The sequence below is a fragment of the Bos grunniens genome, chromosome 8 (assembly GCF_055505025.1).
Source record: "Bos grunniens cultivar Pamir isolate PY7600 chromosome 8, Bosgru_T2T1.0, whole genome shotgun sequence".
NCBI classification, from domain to species: Eukaryota; Metazoa; Chordata; class Mammalia; order Artiodactyla; family Bovidae; genus Bos; species Bos grunniens.
In genome coordinates, this window is record NC_141172.1 from 110,076,127 (window position 1) to 110,098,271 (window position 22,145).

Here is a 22,145-nt window from a genome sequence, read left to right on the forward strand (position 1 = left end):
GCTATGTGATTTATCTATAAAATCAAAACAGTAAAACCCCATACTGCTGATGGGAGAATGAAATGAAATATGTATAAAGCTCTTAGCACACAGCATGAACCTGAAAATAGTCTCTATTATTTACTACTAGTGTAAGATACAGTCATGATCTTCTACTTTAAAAATATATATATGTGTGTGTGTGTATAGGATCACACCAATCTGTCTTTAAATACAGTTCTACCCTCTGACAGCAGCCAGTCAGAACTGGCTATCAGGATGAAAAATCTCTTTATCATTGGGCCCAGCAGAATTTTGCCCCCACTTCCTTTCTGGTTTGTTCATTTGCTGTCAAGTAAAGATCCGAGATTAGATGACTGAACTCTTGAAGTCCAAATAACTGCTACTTCCTGAGAGTCTGACATTCTGACTTAGTGAGTGAAAGAGCACAAAAAGTCCCCAACAGAACAGAAACTTTTTTAGAAGATTTAGAATTTTTTCCTCTTGTTTATGGCGTTGATTGCCATTAGCAGATTACATGTACCCTCCTCCTTTTATCTCATAAGCTGTAAAAGATATACACTTGGAAAGATCCTCCTGTCTCTGTATCAAAGATATTGGCTGAAGCGTTTTTCTTACTGCCCAGGAATAGGTCTAGTGATTAAGAAGAAAGCTTATAAATGTTAATTCGCAATTTCAAGAAGGGCTACAAACTCCACTGCATTTTACCAGGTGCTATATGAAATTCAGACATGGAGAATACGCTTTGAACCTTTAAAGAGATCATCCAAAAAATGACAACACAATAGATACCAATTATTAACTGCATGTCACAGGTGTTGTAATAATTAACTTACATAAACTGTTTCTAATCTTCACAACCACTCTGAAAGGTACTGTGACCTCAGCTGACCCATGAGTAGACAGTGATTCCCCAGAGAAACACAGTGATTCGCCTCAAGGAACACATCTCGTAACTTGCAGAGACGGGGATTTGACTGTGTTGGGATCAGTGGGGAAAAGAAGAGAGACAGCAAGCCCTGCTGAAGTCTGTCTTTCTCTTTGACACGGTCTTCAGCCACCTGGGCTTCCCAGATGGCGATAGGATCTGGAAGATCCCCTGGAGGAGGGCATGGCAACCCACTCCAGTATTCTTGCCTGGAGAATCCCCTGGACAGAGGAGCCTGGTGGGCCATGGTCCATAGGGTTGCAAAGAGTGAGGCGTGACAGAAGTGACTTAGCACACACACCAACTTTTTTGTCTGGGATTGAGTCTCTGTTTTATAGACTCTTTAAGGATTTGTAGCCTTCTCCATTGGGAGAAGGCGATGGCACCCCACTCCAGTACTCCTGCCTGGAAAATCCCATGGACGGAGGAGCCTGGTAGGCTGCAATCCATGGGGTCGCACAGAGTCAGACACGACTGAGCGACTTAGCAGCAGCAGCAGAGCCTACTCCACGCATTTGATTCTCATTTAGATACCACTGTACATTCTAGGTGAGGGTTCAAAAGTACGAGTGGGGAAGAGATGGGACCTAAGTGAAGCACTGCTCCGGGTCTCCCTCATAGGGCGTCAGGTGGAGACTGGCTGGAGGGGCAGCCAGGCAGATGACGTACCGGGGAGATTAGTAGCAGAGGCTAAGCAGGGAAGAACCAAGAGCAGCGAGATGAGCCATGTCAGAGGAAGTTTAAATCCAAGGGGGGATGATTTAGCGTTTAAGTTCCCAAATGGTAACTGAAGAAAGATAAAGAAGAAAGCTGTTGCTCAAACTATTTTTGTACATCTCCAGAGTGGTGGAGTGAAATAACACTCGGGTTCCTAACTCAGTAATAGGGGAAGATTTCTGAGGACAGAATGTAGAGGAAGTGGAAAGTAATGAGGCCCAAAGAGAAAGTCAATCATTCTGCTTGTGATAGAATGCAGTTAAGCACGTTTCTTCAGAGGAAACGAAAAGAGACAAAAGAAGGTGCCCACTCTCCATGTGTGTCTCAGTTTTACAACCTCATTGAAGCTATTTTTTCTATATGTTAGACCTTGTGAAGAATGAAGCTCAGGCCATTAACCTCTTGTTGGCTGCACCGTCACACACTTGTTTCAGATAATATACTTCTTGTTCAACATGAGTTCTCTTATCTAATTCTAGTGCCTGTAATGCACTGGTACTCATCCACTCATCCAGTGGCTAGACGTGGTAGCCAGTCTCCAGGATGGCCCCAGTGTCCCTGCCTCCCTGGTATTCATGGCCTTGGGTGACCCCCTCCCGCTCTGAATCAGGTCGGCTCATCTGGCCAATAGCATACAGCAAATGTAGAGGTGTGTGGCTTCAGAGGAGTCATGGAAGACGTCGCCTTTCCCACCTGGCTGTCTCTGGGACTGCCTGCTCTGGGGGAGGCCAGCCACAATGTAGTAAAGACACTCAAGAAGCCTGTGGAGAGGCCCATGTGGAAAGGAACTGAGGCCTCCTGCCTCACGCAAGTGAGTCCCTGTGGAGACAAATCCCTGGCCCTAGTCATGCCTTTCAGTGACCACAGCCCCAGCTACAACTTGATTGTGAACTCTTGAGAAAACATGAACCCAAAACAAAATTATGCAGCAAAGCCATTTCTACTGAGCAATTGCCCATTGGTGGTGGTGAATACAGGCATTTTCACGAGACTTGCATCTTTAGAAAAACAGCTGTTACAGAGGACAAGTTAACTACTGCTATGTTATCAATTACCCCAAAATTTAGGGGCTTAAAGTAAACAATTATCTTCACAGTTTTATTGGGCAAGAATTCAGGAATGACTTGGCTGGATAATTTTGGCTTAGGTTCTCTCTTGAGTTTGCAGTCAAGCTGTTAGCTGAGGCTGCGGTCTCTGAAAGGCTTGGCTGTGGCTGGAGGATTTCCCTGTGCGGTGGCTCACTCTCTCGACTCTGAGCAGGAGGCCCCAATTCCTTTCCATACGGGGCCTAAACTACTATATATAAAATAAATAAGCAACAAAGATATACCATTTAGTGCAAGGAATTATACCCATTATCTGGTAATAACCTAAAATAGAGTATAATTTGCGAAAATACTGAATCACTATGCTGTACACCTGAAATTAACACAATATTATAAATCAACTATTCTTGTTGCTGTTTGGTCATACTTCAGTTAAAAAGAAAAAAATCTTTTATTTCCAAGTGCACTTTCAGTTCTTAACTATGGGCTCAGAGGCCTGCTTAAAGGCGCCCTCTGCTGGTAGTAACTTAATAGCACCCCAAGAAGGCTGGAATAACAAGAGCTGAGGGTCAGAGCTAATCCGTGACATCTTTCCAAGGTAAATTCTAGCTTCTCATTTTATGTCTCTTCTGAGAGCTAGGCTCTACAGTTCCTGGAAATAAGAACACCTGCCCTGCATTCTTCACGGGAATGCTTAAATGTGATATCCCTTACAATGAAAAGTCATATAAACATTTAAGGAGCTCATATGTCCATTCTCTCTAGCATCGTATCTCTCCTGCTTTACCAACTCCTTTCTTTCAGCAAACATACAAAAGTCTCCATTAATAGGAAAAAGGCAAATATCAAAAAGGTTTTTGATGGATTCCCCCCCAATAACTTGGAAAGGTTTAGTCTGCCCCCCCCCCACAACTTTGTATAATTTTCGTTTCCCTCATTTATCCATAGACCCCTTCAGAATGTTTTCTGGATATCTCCATGGAAGTTATATAAGAAATAAATAGAATGAGCAGCGGCAGAGGTCTCTTGATAATGGTTGGCGTGGTTTGGCATTATTTCATTTTACAGATAAAGAAACTGATGCTCAGAAAGGGTTAAAAGAATGGCAGGAAGACAAGAAGGAAGAAAGGCAGGGCTGCCCAGAATCACACAGAAAGGAGCAGTCAAGGCCATCTGTAAAAGTGGAAGGCCCCAGGGCAAGGCAAAAAATGTAGAGCTGCTTATCCATTAAGCAAGGATAGTGCTATTAAACGTTTTAAAATACAAAGCCTTTCTTCCGTGGTGTCTCCCTTACCTTGCCAGGTGCACCTGCTGCACAAAACCACCTCAGCTGCCTCAGTTTACCTCCTGATTGTGTGCACTCTGTCAACACTCAGGCCTTTGCTTCCTGATAAACAAGAAGAGCCTGAAAGGAAGGGGAGCTACTGAGTACCCCGTCTTTCCCTGTCCTTCTATGTCAGCATATTTCATGTGTTTGGCTAATAACAACAGAACAAGAAAGACTGTGATGAAGCGCCTCAGCCATTTGCGTTTCTTCGAATGCCACTGTCATCTTTCTGGATTCAAACCGCGTTCTGGTTCCTGTGGGAGATGTGGCCTCCAGGGGCTGTCAGCACCCTCCGATTGCATCACAGACATGACTCCTCACTGTGCACTCACTTTGAGTCTCATGAAACCTCTGCACATTGTGGGCCCACTGAGCACTATGGATGCTCCACAGGAAGGGGGTCCAAGGGGTGACGGGCACCTGTATCACACACATCTTCGGTAACTCAAATGCATTCTCCGTTGTCCTGTCAGACTTTACTTATAAAACACAAGTTCAGGAACACCCCTGGTGGTCCAGTGGTTAAGAATCTGCCGTCCAGTGCAGGGGACATAGACTTGATCCCTGATTGGGGAACTTAGATTCCTGTATATGGCAAATAAGCCCCTGCATGACAACCAGAGAAGCCTGTGTGCGGCAAGGAAAAAGAAACCAAACCAAACCAACAACAAAAAACAAGTTCAAAAGATAAAATTATTAATAATTTCAAGACAGGAACAACAGAGCCCCAAACTTAGCGTGGGGCCCTGCAGAGTGCCAGGCCCTGCTCTGCTGCATAGGCTTCAGGCCCACAGAGCCGGTTCTGGAGCAGCTAAGCCAGGAAGGAACTCACATGTGACCCCAAGGGAAAGTCTCAGCACATCACACGGAGGCCTCCTCGAACAACACAGGGCAGGCACCGGCAGAGTGACAGAGACCGCCAAGACGATGAGAAAGGTTTAGGAGGCTACATAATGGGCAACGCTGAACTGCTGGTCTTGCCTGCAGGAAGGTTAGAGGAGTTCCGAAGATACAGAAGGACTGAGGACTAGGATAACGGAACAGGTAAAATTAGGATGAGGGTTGGGACAGTAGGGGTGAAGGGATTAAAATCCAGAGAAGGATGAGGTGGTGTTTGGAAGGAGATGGTGGTTAGAAAGACAGAGCAGTCTCATTACTTACAGTGGATGTAGATTGTCAGGGTTATGACCTGAAGGTAGGTCAGCTCCCAAGAGTGGGACAGACAATGTCCTAAACTCTTGATGCTTAGGGAGCACTCCTTTTAGCAGGCGGTATCTATAGGGTCCTCTCCAAAAGGGACAAGAGCAGAGAGGCAGCCAGTATCAGGAGTCCGACGAAATGATGTTACAAGAGCTAGGGCAGTCCTGGGCTGTGTTCCTCAGGAGGCCAGGCATACAGGTAGGATCAGCGACAAGGCTGAGGCCAGAGAACAGTCAAGTGTAGGCAGAGTCCCTGATAAGGAAACAGACGAAGAGGGAGAGACACTGTAGGTCAGGGTTTTTGTTGTGGATGATGAGGAAGTCTGGGATATAAATGGTGGTGATGGTTCCATAACATATTGTGAATGTGAATGCCATCGAGTTGTGTACTTGTGCATAATTAAAATGGTAAACATTATGTTATGTATATTTTGCCACAGTTTAAAAAAAAAACAAAACCTCTAGGTAAAATAAAAAGAAATAGAGTAGGGTATTAAGTTTACCAGACCAGGGAGGAGCCAGCTATCCAAATATTAGAATTAAGTTACATATACCATAGGGTATATATATGGGGTGAGGGCTGTTAAAAACTTTTTTCTCCTCTTTCAGAGGAGGAGGCAAAGCAGGTTGAGATGGACACCTCGGCAGCCTCTGCCCTTCCCTGGGCAGGTTTCCTTGTCTCAGCAGCTACAGCACCAGGTCCTGGAGACAGACTCTGGGGCTGAGACCACGAGGGTTGGGCAAGGTTGAGGGTGAACTCTGCCCTGTGAGGAGGGCCTCTCCCACGGAGCCCAGGCCTAGGTCATGGCTTAGGGGCACCTCAAGAAGCTGCAAGGTCCTGATTTAGGTAGGGAATTACCTCTCAAAATTCCCTCAGCGCCCTAGGAACTCAAACCCCCAGGGCCACGTGGAATCTAGCGTCAAGTGTGCTCGGCAAGAAGGTCTGCGTTGGCACCCCAGCCCTCCTGCCTCCTTTTACGAGTCAGCTTCTCCATCCTCGTAACTGGCAGAGTGCATCCAGCCATCCCTAGCTTGGAGAAGAGAGCTGCGTGGAGACGGAGGGGATGGTGGGGGATGAGGTGCTTGGATGGTGTAGAGGGGAGGCTGGGTTTGCTTTAGGGATGGGAAGAGATAAACAGTGGCTCAATCGGACGGAAGTGGTTGGCAGCTGGGATGAGCTCTAAAGGAAGAAGGAAAGGGAAAAGAGGTACCAGGTGGAGGTTTAGGCGCTTCTACAGTCTTTCATTCCACAAGTGCTTACTGAATGCCTAAAATGTGCCAGACACTGAGCCAGGCGTGAAGTAGCCATGGGGAACCAGAGAAGGAGCTTGGGTCGAGCACTGAAGATTGATCATCAAATAAGCAGTTATACCAACCTGTGATGAGTATTATGACGGGGAAACAAGGTGAAGAAAAATGAATTTATGTTAATTAGAATTAGGTGCTGCTATATATAACAGACAACTAAAATAACTATTGCTTAAGTGAAATACTTAATTATTTATTTCCCACATAATAGAAAGCCAAGGCTGGAATGGCAGATCCACATGCCATCAAAAACAGGGGCTGTTAAAATTTTGTTCCACCATGCTAGCTTCCATCCTCAATGTTACCTCGTGATCCAAGTTGGCTGCTGGAGCTCCAACAATTGTTTCTGAGTTGAGGGCTATAAAAAAAAAAGAAGCCAATAAAAAAAGAGAGAGAGACTCATACAATTTACATTTCCTTGGAGACCTGGGACTTGGCTGTACTCAAATCCAAGGGAAACAGGGCAGCAATATAGCTATCTAAAATTCAGGTTTTGATAATAAGGAGCAAAGAAAGAATTAATGCTGGTTAGTAGCAGTCTCTGACACAGCATTTTCATCTTTTGCCTTTGCTATTCAGGAATATTGAGGATGGGATGCTCAGATCTATGAAAGATTATTATTTTGGGAAATATAGAGAATTCCCTTCTAGCAGAAGGCAGAGTTAATAAAGAAATATACTTAAATATTTCAGTTTAAGACCTTGATTTTTAGAGGAAAAAAGTGAAATTTTCTGCCAATATGCACTAAACAAATTAGTCTTTAGATGAAGTACTAGAGTGGGGTGCCATTGCCTTCTCCAGATGAAGTATTTAGAAGAACGTAGTTTATGAAACATTTATTTTGTCATCCTCTACATTTGTATTTAAAAATTCATTTTTGTTCAAGTTGTTTTCACATCCATAAACTTATTTGGGTTTTTATGACTCTCAGCATGGTGGCTACAATAAAAGTTGAATGCAGAGAGGTCGAGTGACTTGCTCAGGACCACACAGCCAAATATGAGAGATTGTTAAGCTAGAATCCAAATCATGCATTTATTCGACAGATATGTAGTGTGTGGCCGGTGCTGAGGAAGTGAACACAGTCACCGCTCTCAGGCAGCGTCAGAATGTAGGCTCAGGAATCAGGCTGCGCTGGGTCCTGACTCTATTAGCTGTTTGATCTCAGGCAAATTACCTCATCACTTTGTGCCTCAGATTCCTTATCTATGAAGGGGGAGCAGATAAGCCACCTGCTTCATAGGGCTGTGGCAAGAATTAGATAGATTAGTTCTGACAGAAAGCTCAGGACAGAATCTGACCTTAAGTAAGTCCCCTGTTAGACATTATTAGTGAGAGAGGCAGACATTAAGTAAACAAGCATCACTTTAAATGTGTTATGATAAACTTGAGATAAATAATTCACAGGAAAGTAACAGCTCTATCAGAGCTTGGGCTTGGGGCCCATGCAAGTTTTGCTTAGAAAATGGCTGTAAGTGGTGCTCTGAGAAAACAAACTGGTGTTAACTACGTGAGCATTCTAGACTAGAATTTGGGATTTTAATTCCTGTATTACATATTCATTTTTAACACACTGAGATTGTTTAATTAATTTTTATTGGAGTATAGTTGCTTTTAAACGTGTTAGTTTCTGCTGTACAGCAAAGCGAATCAGTGATACACATACATCCCCTCTTTTTTGGACTTCCTTCCCATCGAGGCCACCACCCGGCGCTGAGCCGAGCTCCCCGTGCTGCGAAGCGGCTCTCATCAGTTACCTGTTTTACTCACAGCAGTGCACACATGTCAGCCTGTCTCCCAGTCCATCACACGCCCCCTGCCCTGCACTGCAATTCGTAGCACAATTAAGGCCAATTTGTTGGTCCAGAGCATTTGGAACCTTTTTTCTTTTTCTTTTTTTTTAGTAAAAAGAGCACGGTCCTGGAAATCAAAAGACCAAGGTTCTAGTTTTAGCCATGCCATCAACTCACGGATGATTTTATCTGCCAACCTTCCTATTTTTACAGAGGGGCCGCCTTCCACTCCTGGCTCCAACACTAGCGTTTCTGCAGTTTCTGTACTGAGGTGAAATTCACTAACAGAAAATTAACCATTTCACAGTGAACAATTCAGTGACATTTAGTACACTGACAAAGCTCTGCAACCTCCACGTTTATCTACTTCCAAACTATTTTCATTGCTTTGAAATAAAGCCTCCCACCCAGTAAGCAGACATTCCACATACGCCTAGTCCATCCCCACCACCGGCAACCGCCAGCCTCTTAGAGTTGCTGTCGATTTACGGAAGGCAGACGTTTCTCGCCTCCCATCATTCTCAACAGAAATACGAATTGACCCTCTCCAGAACCTCCACTGAGCTTCCGAGGTGGAACGTGAGTCACACACAGTCCGAGTCTTTCGTGTCTCCCCTCCCGCTCCCCACCCCCGGTGCGCGGGGCAGCCCGCACTCGGTGCAGTGAGCCACGTGCGGGGCTTTCGCCATCGGGCTTCCCAGCCGTTGGTTCTCCTGCCACACTTGCCTACTCACTCAAGCTCCCGGAGTTTTCGTGCTGGAGATTGGCCCTTTTCATGGACTCTCGTAACACTGTTGTTTTTGGCCGGGAAATCATCTGTGTACACCTGCAACCGCAGTGCATCAGCCGTGCACAGCCCTGCGAGGGGCGGCGGGGCACAGAGGTGTGCCGTGGCGCTCCCAGAGTGCTTGCCCTTCTCTAAAATTCTTATATGTTCTTTATTTGGAGGAGAAGAAAAACACGAATTGAGTTTCCTTTTTTCTCTCTCTTCCTGAAAGTTCTACTTAGTGACTTTTTTTCCCCCTCATCAATTAATATATTGAGAGTCTGCCAAGGGCCAGCCCGCATACTGGCCAAAGCAGATAAGTGGTGAACAGGACAAGCAAAATCTTCTCTCTAGTCTGAAACACCTAAACAAACATATAAGATTTCAGAAGAGTATTATGATTACCTGTAAAGTTAAAAAAACTTTTTGTTACAGAAAAGTTCAAGCCTATATAAAAAGTAGAGAGAATGGTCTACTACCCGGCTTCTGTAATTATCAACTCATGGTGTGTTTTTTTCCCTCTATTCCCACCTCATCTAGCACTCCCTGAATTATTCTGAAGCAAATCGCAGCAGCGTATTATTTTATTTATAAACATTTCCATTTATTTATGTCTCTAAAACAATAACTTCCTTTTTAAAAACCCCACCCTCAAAAACAATGGTTATTTTTTTAATCTCATCAAATATATAGTCAGAGTTTATAGTTATACCAATATTCATGAACTTATAAAAACAAACAACAAAGAAAGCAGAAAAGAACATGGAGTCACTTCCATTAGCTCTGGAGTAATTTACATTGAGGCTCTATGGTAGAAACATATACCCACAACATATGGGCTTCCCTCGTGTCTCTGACGGTAAAGAATCTGTCTGCAATGCAAGGGACCTCGTTCAATCCCAGGGTTGGGAAGATCTGCTGGAGGAGGGCTTGGCAACCCACTGCAGTATTCTTGCCTGGAAAATCCCCGTGGACAGAGGAGCCTGCTGGGCTACAGTCCATGGTGTCACAAAGGGCTGGACGTGACTGAGCGACTTAACACAACACAGCACGCCCACCACATGTAGCTGTAGGACTGAACGTTGCTGCGCTCATAATGACTGATAAGTAAGGGAATGGGAGCAGTGTATCCCACTGATTCGTATGCACTTTCCCCCTAGCACTTTAAAGGTTTTGCTACCACATAAGAGCAGCTGAACACAAAGTACATGAACCAGCTGGATGCAGCAAACAGATGAGAAAGACAGCACTGTGACATTTCCCTCTTGGTTCAATCTGGCCCGGCTCGCCCAGATGTCTGTGCACTTCATAGTCTTCATAACTCAGCCACCTCAGCCCTACCTCACATCGCTTCCTGTCAAGCTACCTTTGCTATTTCTCTTTGTGATACAGTACTGTGCTTACTTTTTTGTTTTTAATGATGAACTTAATATCCTCTTAACTTTATCAGATTGTTGCTCTTGTGTTGCTGCTGTTGGTGTTCTGGTTACCCAGTTGCATAGATATTTTTTAACAGTCTGTCCCAATCCTGTTTTTCAATGTAGCAAAAAAGTCATTAATTATTATGGAACCCATTTATTGGGTGAAAATATTGACTTGTGAAAAATCAAATAAATTTTCTTTAAAAATAATTTTACAAATGGTATGGGTGTGTACTGTTACCCATAACTTGGGGGAGAACTCAGTAATGAGACTTGTTTTTAATCCCCTACCTCAACCCCCCAGCAAATCAGAAAGATTTTAGGAAAGCTGGAACTTGAAATCATTGCTCACAACATGATGGCTGGCCTGTAAAAACTTTAAATGAACAAAGTATGCCCACATACCTAGATATTTCCTTTTATTCTAGGTTTGGATGAGAGTCTAAAATATATCATTGCCAAAGTCCTGGTTGAACTGTTGATAAAACGACAAACGTGATGAACAAACTGCCCCCTGATTCAGTGTGTCCCTCTAGCTGCTTACCTTTATTTGAAACACCAACAGCTTGAATTTCCCAGGTAGTTAGAAAATCAGGTAGTATCAACTCTAGCTGATGCCTGATGGAAAATAAAATATTTCAAAGCCATCAAACATAGGTGATTCTTCATTAACTTGGAATCAATTTAACATGCTCTCCTATGAATTAGAATATTTGTGCTTTTCCCATATGGGGTCTTTAGGCAAACCACAGACAAAGCTAAATCAGTGGCGACAGGTGGGAATGAAGTAAGAAAAGAACAGAGGCTGACAAGGTCCTCTTACATATCAGACCAATCACCTGAATATCTATTAGGTTGAGCCACTTGAAAGTGCTGTGTGTGTAGGTCAAATCTGTTTAGATGAGGCAGATACATATGGTTTGCCACAGACTGAATGCCCACCCCCAAATTCATATGTTGAAATTTAATTCCCTAAGTGCTGTTACTTGGAGGTGTGGTCTTTGGGAGGTGATTAGGTCATGAGGGTAAAACTCTCATGAATGAGATTAGTGCCCTTAAAAAAAGACCCCTGGGAATTCCCTTGTCCCTCTGCCATGAGGGGCTGGAATGAAAGACAGCCGTGCATGAACCAGAAAGCAGTCTCTCGTCAGACACTGGATTTGCTGGTAACTTGACCTTGGACTTCCCAGGCTCCATGACTGATAGAAGTGGATCTCTGTTGTCTGTAAGCCACAGTCTGTGGTATGCTCGTATAGCAGCCCGAGTGAACTGGTTCAGCCTAGACTATAGGCCCTCTTTTTGTTTTCATTGCCATACATTGAAAGGACTGTGGTAAATTAGCAAATAAAAATTAAATTACATTCAGTGACCCCTACTAAGAAAAGTAGAGTATACAAAAGAGCTGAAACAAAAGGAATTTTCCTAACACCAGAGTCCATTGGTTAGTTGTCTTTTCCAAGGACATTTCCTAAGTGTCTAGCATGTGCATAGTACAGTCCTAAGACCGAGTATAGGAATAAGTAATAGAGGGTCTGCCTTGAAGGAATTCACTCAATAAAAGGAGAGAAATAGGTAAACAAGCACGTTATCACAGAGGGTAATAAGGGCTTCAATATTAGCATGTACAGACTGTAATGAGAATGCAGAGAAGTATTTAATTCTTTGGGGCCACTTTTTGGAGAGCTCAATGTCTGAGCTGGGTTGTTAAATGTGAAATGCAGATCGCCAGGGGTGAGGTGGGGGTTGATTAAGAAAGAGGACTTCAAGGAAAGAGTATGAAGACTGCAAAGAGCAGGTACTGATGATACAGAAAGTGCACAGTAGGGGGATGGTGGTGAGGGTTGCTGGCAGATAAGCTGGAGCTGTAAGCAAGAGCACTGCGGAGGGTGTCTTAATCTGCAGAGACCCTGCATGGTAGGTCAAGGAGACGTGGTTTTAGATGGGGAAATGGCATAAAGGAGGCTGTTGTGCATCAGACAGGTCATGATAACTGAACAGAAACTGACTGCTTCCCAAGGCCTACAGATCACCATCGTTTCACAGTGTGTGTTTATTATGTGAGGAAAATAACACTCCTTTTATTTGTTAGATAAGTAGCTTTGGAGTATTTACAGTACTTTAATACATACCAAAATGGATGATATATTGTTAGAGTGTTTATTACAAAGCAGTTGTCTAGAAAGACTCAAATAATTATGTAGAAATGCAAAGCCCAGACCACCCTAAACTACTTGCTTAGTAAAAGTTTAAGGTGAGTAAAGTTGTTATTATTGTTTAGTTGCTAAGTCGTGTCCACTATTTTGTGGCCCCATAAACTGTAGCCAGCCAGGCTCCTCTGTTCCTGCGATTTTCCAAGTAAGAATCCTGGCGTGGGGATCTTCTGGACCCAGGGATCAAACTTGGGTCTCCTGCATCGGCAGGTGGATTCTTTATCACTGAGCCACCAGGGAAGCCAAGTGAATTAGTACTCTTCTGCAAAGATCATTAATTCTTCTAAGTGCTGAGGGAAAAAACCAACTCAATGATCAACCGAATTAACTGTGACCAAATGTCAGTGCTCTCCTTAATTACCAGGGAATCCTTGGAAGACTGACAGACCATTTATCTGTCAGGCTTGGATAATTAAAATTTCTTAAGGCAATTAAAAGTAAAGTTTTAGAATACCTTTGAGGAACATGATATACTTTCCATAACCAATTTTCCAAGCAAATTCTGCTTGCAATTCTTATGTATGTGTTCGATACATCTAAATTAGAAATATAAAAAGATAGGGTAACATAATATACAATACAGTGATTTGTTAAAGTATGTCATTCAACTTTTAATTAAAAATTTTAAGGAATTTTACCAAACATTTAATTTTTGTTATATCTAAATAGAAAAACAAAATTCTTGATTTAAAGTGTCTAAAATATATTAAGTATAAAAATCAAGGAGCAGAATGGTAATAACCCATGCTGCTGCTGCTGCTGCTAAGTCGCTTCAGTCGTGTCTGACTCTGTGCGACCCCATAGGCGGCAGCCCACCAGGCTCCTCCGTCCCTGGGATTCTCTAGGCAAGAACACTGGAGTGGGTTGTTATTTCCTTCTCCAGTGCATGAAAGTGAAAAGTGAAAGTGAAGTCACTCAGTCGGGTCTGACCCTCAGCGACCCAATGGACTGCAGCCTACCAGGCTCCTCCATCCATGGGATTTTCCAGATAAGAGTACTGGAGTGGGAAGAACAAAATATATAGAGGTATAGATATAGATGTAGATATAAATGTTGATGGGCATAGAAAATTTCTGGAAGGATATAAAAATGTAAACAACTACAATATCTTGGGAAGCAGGTGGGTAGTGAGGTCAGGGATTTTTACTTTATACTTCACACTATTACTTCCTGTGTACTAATGTGGAAGTAAGTTGTGATATTTTTCTAACATTTCTAAAAAGCACATTGAAGAAATGCAGTATCACATTTATTAATATGATCCCATTTAGAAATCTGTTCACAGTGTTAACACTCTAGGGAAGGGGTAGTGTAAGAAAATTAACAGGTTTTTTAATGCTTATTCTTAAACTTTTTGTTGATTTCCTGATAAATTTTTTTTTGGCATTTTAAAAGTCTGTACGTTGTATTACTTTCAAATTTTAAGTCATGAAAATATATGCATTATATATGTAAATAAGTTACATGAGAATTTCCCTGTAACTATTGCTGAGAATTTAAGATGTTTTATATCTTAAAATATTTTTCAGAGCTAACTTATTTATATGTTTTTACAGTTTCAGAGAAAAAGTACAAGCAAGTTGTTAAATTCTTTTTAAGACCTATTTAACAAGGAAGAAAAATTTGTAATTATAAGAGGTAATGTATCTTAAACTTATTGTGGCAATCATTTCACAGTATTCATACAATTCAAATCATCATGTTGTATATCTGAAAATTATACAATGTTATGTGTTAATCATATCTCAATAAAACTGGAAAAATTTTAATAAAAGATTTTTAAAATAATAAAAATGTAAAGTCATTGACTTTTTTTAAAGTACAAAATTAAACTAAAATTGCAATGTTTTTCTTAGTTATCCTCTACATTGACTTGCATGATCTTCATGGTAGTACAGCTAGAATTAAGAAGAAACCAAAGAAAATAGGCTAAAAGGTAGTCAGTAAAATTAAATAAGATTTAAGTAAATTGCACTCATCAGTATTTACCACTCAAATCATGTGAAACTGAACTAAAGGAAATTCTTTGCTACTAATACACACGCTTATGGGGTTCCTTCTACTTCTGTTATTTCTTGTTGATGCTTTGTAGCAAATGAAGTAATAACATATTGTTTCTTCAAACTATAATACTGTCTTTAAGCAAGACTTTAAGTATTGTGCATGGCCAGTGATGGACACACAGAATGAATATCACAGAATCATTTAGTCAAATATTTCATTTTACAAATTAGCTCTTCAGTTCAGTTCAGTTCAGTCGCTCAGTCGTGTCCGACTCTTTTCGACCCCATGAATCGCAGCACGCCAGGCCTCCCTGTCTATCACAATCTCCTGGAGTTCACTCAGACTCACGTCCATCGAGTTGGTGATGCCATCCAGCCATCTCATCCTCTGTCATCCCCTTCTCCTCCTGCCCCCAATCCCATCCAGCATCAGAGTCTTTTCCAATGAGTCAACTCTTCGCATGAGGTCACCAAAGTACTGGAGTTTCAGCTTTAGCATCATTCCTTCCAAAGAACACCCAGGGCTGATCTCCTTCAGAATGGACCGGTTGGATATCCTTGCAGTCCAAGGAACTCTCAAGAGTCTTCTCTAATACCACAGTTCAAAAGCATCAATTCTTCAGTGCTCAGCTTTCTTCACAGTCCAACTCTCGCATCCATATATGACTTCTGGAAAAACCATAGCCTTGACTAGACGAACCTTTGTTGTCAAAGTAATGTCTCTGCTTTCGAATATGCTATCTAGGTTGGTCATAACTTTTCTTCCAAGGAGTAAGCATCTTTTAATTTCATGGCTTCAGTCACCATCTGCAGTGATTTTGGAGCCCAAAACAATAAAGTCTGACACTGTTTCCACTGTTTCCCCATCTATTTCCCATGAAGTGATGGGACCAGATGCCATGATCTTCGTTTTCTGAATGTTGAGCTTTAAGCCAACTTTTTCATTAGCTCTTAGGGAATTAAAAAAAAAAAAATGGTGTGCAGCTGCTACATTGTGGGTTTGTGACAGAGCTGGGACGAGTGGTGTCCAAGCTAGTATTACCACCTCTGCCCACTCAGCTTTTTAAGCTGAACTGAAGAAGTTTATACTTCACTTTTCCTACATTAAGCCAAGTTTAGAAGTGCTCCTTCCCATGGCAGCACAAACTCTGCCTAGTGGCCTCTTCCTGCACTGCACATGGAGTAGGAGTTCTGACATGTACCTTGCCTTCCCAGAATTACAGGGATGAAAGACTCCTCCAACCTCACTTTGTTTGCCAGGTTGCAACACCCAGTGAAAGCTCTGACACTTCTGGCTGATGCTAATGCGCGCAGCCTTCTGCTCGCACGTCTCTTCCGGCCGATGGGCTCCACCAGAACATCACTTCCGGATCAGAGGGTGTTTGAATATGGATGCTGAGATGATACAACTGCCCTTAGCCAAGTGCAGATTCAAAGTTTCAGGGCTGGACTTAGGAGCTGCTGCCAGCTTCCTGCCCCCTTGCCCCACTCCATCCAGTACCGGTGGTGGACGAGCCCCTGCGCACTAGTCCTAGAACGGGAAGGTATTCTCTCCCCAGACAGCCTGTACCATAACAGAGAGTCTAATGGTTGGAAAACTCTCCCTTATATCTTCTAAATCAAAATCTAACGATCTAACTCCTATTACTGATTCGCTTATTGGTACTCACAGAGTTATGTGAAGTGAAGCGTTAGCTGCTTAGTCGTGTCCAACTGTTTGTGACCCAATGGACTGTAGTCCACCAGGCTTCTCCATTCATGGAATTTCCCAGGCAAGAATACTAGAGTGGGTTTCCATTTCCTTCTCCAGGGTATTTTCCTTCTCCAGGGACCGAACTCAAATCTCCCAAGTTGCTGGCAGATTCTTTACCATCTGCTCCAACAGGGAAGCCCTACTCACAGTTAATCCTTTTATATAGAAAAAGCCATATATGCACCCATTCCTTGAAGACAGTCATCATGAACACCTAAGTCTTACCCTGTATCTTGTAAACATCTTGTAAACATCCCTAGAGTTTTTTTCAATTAGACTGTATGATTGGTTTCAAAACCCTTAAACAGTCACCCTCCACTTGGACATGGCCAAGACAATCAAGCCACGGTCAGTATGAAGTCTGAGTGGGTGAATAGAAGAACAAGAGCTTTCATTTAGGCTGCTCTCCTCTTCTGTCTTCTCAAAAGCTGTGGACTGGGACTTTAGACCTGGTCATGTTCTTGGCTTCCCAGGCGGTGCAGTGGTACAGAATCTGCCTGCCGATGCAGGGGGTGCAAGAGATCCGGGTCTGATCCCTGGGTTGGGAAGATCCCCTGGGGTAGGAAATGACAACCCACTCCAGTATTCTTGCCTGGAAAGATTCCACGGACAGAGGTGCCTGATGGGCTGCAGTCCATGGGATTGCAAAGAGTCAGACATAACTGAGCATGCACGTATTGTGCTTCTTCATCAGACATGAGGAAACAGCAATGGAGAGAGCAGAAGGGGCTTGTCCAAGTGGGTCCAGCTGCTAAGTGACAGAACCAGACCTGAAGCCAAGAGGCAGTATCATGAAGTGCAAAGGTCACTGGACCACAGAATAGAAGCTCTGATACTTGTGGCGGACCCATCTCTCCCAGTCATTTGGACTTGGCAAGATAGCTCAGTTTTCAGAAGCTTACTTTGCCATTATTATGATTATAATAATTTCTGCCTAGCCGAGGTCAGACTATGGCTTTGGCAAGAATGAAGCATTATGGGTGACTGTTTATTGAATTCCTCCTGAGCTAAGTGCTTTACCTGCATAATCTTATTTAACTCTCATAATTCATTTAATTCTCTTTAGTCTGCAAGACAGAGAGAAATTGTCTCCATTTTGCGTAAGAAAAAAACTGAGGCTTGGAGAGATGAAGTAATGTGGCTAGGGTCACATAGCTATATCTTGGAAGCCAAGATCCAAACATGGGCTCTGATTCTAAAAAACACTGTTCCTTATATACTGTCTTCTAATGATACTGTTTAGGCATGTACCTGCTGAAATGGGAGGAAACTTTGTTGTTGCTATTATGGTTATGACAACACAGTATCTGTAACTCCTCCAATAATTAATAATTAACATTATTAATAGTGTATCTGAAATTTAAATGGTATATAAGAATTGGATTTTTCAGACCCATCTTCCAAATAATCTGGATAGGTCTTAAACATTAATACACCAAAGAAAAGAAGTAGTTTCCAGTAGAGCACAGTGGTCACCAGTGCAGTGGGATCTACTATCTATCTGACCTGGGTTTAAATTCTGTCTGTGCGTCACACTACCCTGTGACATCGGGTGTACTGAAAAAGAGAGCTGTGGCTCAGCAGTAAAGAATCTGCCAGCAATGTGGGTGACCTGGGTTCAGTCCTTGGATCAGGAAGATCCCCTGGAGAAAGGAATGGTTACCCACTCCAGTATTCTTGCCTGGAGAATTTCATGGACAGAGGAGCCTGGCAAGCTACAGTCCATGGGGTCACAAACAGTTGGACGCGACTGAGTGACTAACACTCTGATAGTATAGTTTCTAGAGAAGGGAACAGCTACCCACTCCAGTATTCTTGCCTGGTGTGACATTAGGCATATTAATCATTATTAATTTCTCTACACCCTGATGTCTTTATCTGGAAAATGGGAGTATTGAGAGTACCTACTGCGTGTGATTGGGATGAGTGTTCAATGAGAAAATCTGATGATAAGTCTTAAAAACACCTGGCACAGAGTAAGCATCTAATTAATGTTGGCTATTATGATTTCACTGGAAAAGACCCTGATGCTAGGAAAGACTGAAGACAGGAGGAGAAGGGGACGACAGAGGAAGACTTGGTTGGATGGCATCACCGACTCAGTGGACGTGAGTTTGAGCAAGCTCCAGGAGTTGGTGATGGACAGGGAAGCCTGGTGTGCTGCAGTCCACGGAGTCAGGAAGAGTCAGATATGACTGAGCAACTGAACTGAACTGATTATTATTTCATCCTGAAGTCCATCATACCTAGCTTTTGCAAGAATTTAATGGAAGCCATGCATTTAACTGGGTACCAGTTACTCTGATAGAGAGTAAAATCTATGAGACAATTAATAACTAACTCTAATTATAGAGAAAGGCCATACTGGTAACCTATTTCCTTTAGATCAAGACTGTGCTAAATAACTAGTGATTAATTTATCATTCTGCTTTACCCCTGTGGAAAGTAAAAGTTGGAAGTGCCCACAGATCTTTTTCAACTGCCCTACATCAATCGGTTAGAATGCAGCAGATCCTGAGTTATTCCATTATAACTCTGAAAACAACAAAAATCTTTGAACCACCTAGATTTTCAATTTTCTCTTTCAAATTTCTTCTTGATTGGAGAATTTTCTTAAATGATCCATCTGTAACAAAATAGAGAGAACATCCCCCAGAATAAATACTTCCATCAAATAACATAAATTATCAGTTTAGAGAATTAGACTGAGCACATTTTATCAGAGAGCATGTCCCGCTCCCACAATTCTGATCTATATACTCCTTCTGTACAGGCGTGCACAGGCGTAGAGTGAGCAGAGTTCTTGGTGGCACACATTATCTGCTCTTCGCAGAAGTATTACCTCAAGAATTACAAGTACAAGACAAAAATCAGTGAATGCATGCATTTTTAAGGTTGTTTTATTCGTTTCTTTAAAACAGGTTTAGTGAGTGCCTTCCGTCTCGCAGCTTGGGAACAAAAGATCGGTAAAGTCCAGTCCCTATCCATAGAAAGACATAAAAATGGCCAACATGAATGAAAAAAACACTCCAAGTCACTAATTATCAATGCAAAACCACAATATCACCTAATACCTATCAAAATGGCTCTTATTTAAAAAAAAGACAATAAGTGTTGGAGAGGATCTGGAGAAAAAAGAACATTTGCACACTGTTGGTGGGAATGCAAAATGATGCAGCTACTTGAGAAACTGTGGAAGTTCCTCAGAAAAGTAAAAATAGCACTACCGTATGACCCAGCAATCCTACTTCTGCTGCTGCTGCTGCTGCGTCGCTTTAGTCGTGTCCGACTCTGCGCGACCCCATAGACGGCAGCCCACCAGGCTTCCCGTCCCTGGGACTCTCCAGGCAAGAACACTGGAGTGGATTGCCATTTCCTTCTCCAATGCATGAAAGTGAAAAGTGAAAGTGAAGTCGCTCAGTTGTGTCCGACTCTAGCGACCCCATGGACTGCAGCCTACCAGGTTCCTCAGTCCATAGGATTTTCTAGGCAAAAGTACTGGAGTGGGGTGCCATTGCCTTCTCCGAGTCCTATTTCTGGGTAATTATCCAAAAATTGAAATCTGGGTCTCAAAAAGATGTTAGCACTCTGTGTTCACTGCAGCACTATTCACAATAGCCAACATGTATGAACAGCCTAAATGTCCATTAACAGATGAATGAATAAAGGAAATGTACATAAATATGTATATAAACACATAATATTCCATTGTGTGTATGTATACAAATTTTCTTTATTATATATATATATACATATATATATATATATATATATATATGCACTGAATTACTATTCATTAAAAGAGAGAGAAAATTCTGCATTATGCAACAACATGGACCAACCTTGAGGAATGAAATGAAAAAAGACAAATAGTATGATTCTACTTAATGAAGTATCTAAACAATCAAATTCATAGAATCAAAGAGTGAAATGGTAGTTGTCAGGTGCTAGGGGAGAGGGCTTCCCTGGTGGCTCAGCTGGTAAAGAATCTGCCCGTAATGCAGGAGACCTGGGTTCAATCCCTGGGTTAGGAAGATCCCCTGGAGAAGGGAACAGCTACATACTCCAGTATTCTGGCCTGGAGAATTCCATGGACTGTATAGTCCATGGGGTCACAAAGAGTCAGACACGACTGAGTGGCTTTCCTTTTCACTTTCAGGGGAGGGGGAAATAGAGTGTTACTAATCAATGAGAATAACGTTTCAATTAAGTGAGATGAATAAGCTCTAGAGAGCTGCTGTACAACACTGTACCTCTAGGCAACAACAATGCTTTGTAAGTTGTGCCCAGTTCTTTCAGGAAAAGCCATGTTTTCCTCTGCTCTCTTGGGATTCTGGAAACTGGGACCAGTGTATGTTTTAAATATGAAACAGTGATTCAAACATACAGAAGGCTTTATAAGGAATTCTCTGGTACATGAAGAAGCTTGATTCAAAAAGAGATCAAGCCTTGAGGCTTTGGAGTGGGAGCACTGACTCCAAGACCCTAGATTAACAGAGAACTAACCCTAGGGAGCATCAAATAGTGAGAACTCACACAACGGAGACCACTTGAACACAAGACCCGGCACCACCCAACCACCAGTAGCACCCTGTGCAGGACGCCTCATCCAAACAACAAACGAAACAAAAATACAAACCCAATCATCAGCAGACAAAATTATCACCTCACTCAGCCTTGCCCATCAGAGGAAAAACAAACAAACAAACCATAACTCAGCACAAATCTCACCCTATCCAAAGCTTACACAAACAACTGGACCAACCTCAGGAAGGCAGAAACCACAAGGAAGAAAGAATTCAACCTTGAATTGGAAAAGGAGACCTCAAACACAATAATTTTTAAAAAAATAATGAAAAGACAGAGAAATACTACACAAATGAAGGAAAGTCCAAATACATGAAGAGGAAATAGGCCAACTACCTGAAAAAGAATTCAGAATAATGATAGTAAAGATGATCAAAAACCTTGAAAACAAAATGGAGAAATTCAAGAATCAGTTAACAAAGACCTAGAAGAATTAAAGAATAAACATACACAGACAAACAACACAGTTACTGAAATTAAAAATACTCTAGAAGGAATCAATAGCAGAATTATCTGAAGCATAAGAATGAATCAGTGAGCTGGAAGGTAAAATGGTGGAAATAACTTCTGAAGAGCAGAATAAAGTAAAAAGAATGAACAGAACTGAGGATACTTGTAGAGACCTCTGGGACAATACCAAATGCACCTACATTTGAATAACAGGGGTCCCAGAAGAAGAGAGGAAAAGAAAGGGTATGAGAAAATTTTTGAAGAGATTATAGTTGAAAATTTCCCCAACATGAAAAAGGAAATAGTCAATCAAGTCCAAGTATATTCATTGTATGTATATACAATGGGGCAAAGACAGCCTCTTTAATAAATGGTGCTGGGAAAACTGGACAGCTACATGTAAAAGAATGAAATTAGAACACTTCCTAATATCATACACAAAGATAAACTCAAAATGGATTAAAGACCTAAATGTAAGACAAGAAACTATAAAACTCATAGAGGAAAACATAGGCAGAACACTCAATGACATAAATCAAAGCAAGAGCCTCTATGACCCACCTCCTAGAGTAGTGGAAATAAAAACAAATGTAAACAAGTGGGACTTGATTAAACTTAAAAGCTTTTGCACAGCAA

At 42.1% G+C, this 22,145-nt stretch overlaps 1 pseudogene; it reads right to left on the reverse strand.

The window, feature by feature from the left end:
- Positions 1 to 8,950: 8,950 nt before the first annotated feature.
- LOC147367905 (complement C5-like) overlaps positions 8,951 to 22,145 on the reverse strand; it is a 41,145-nt pseudogene continuing 27,950 nt past the window's right edge.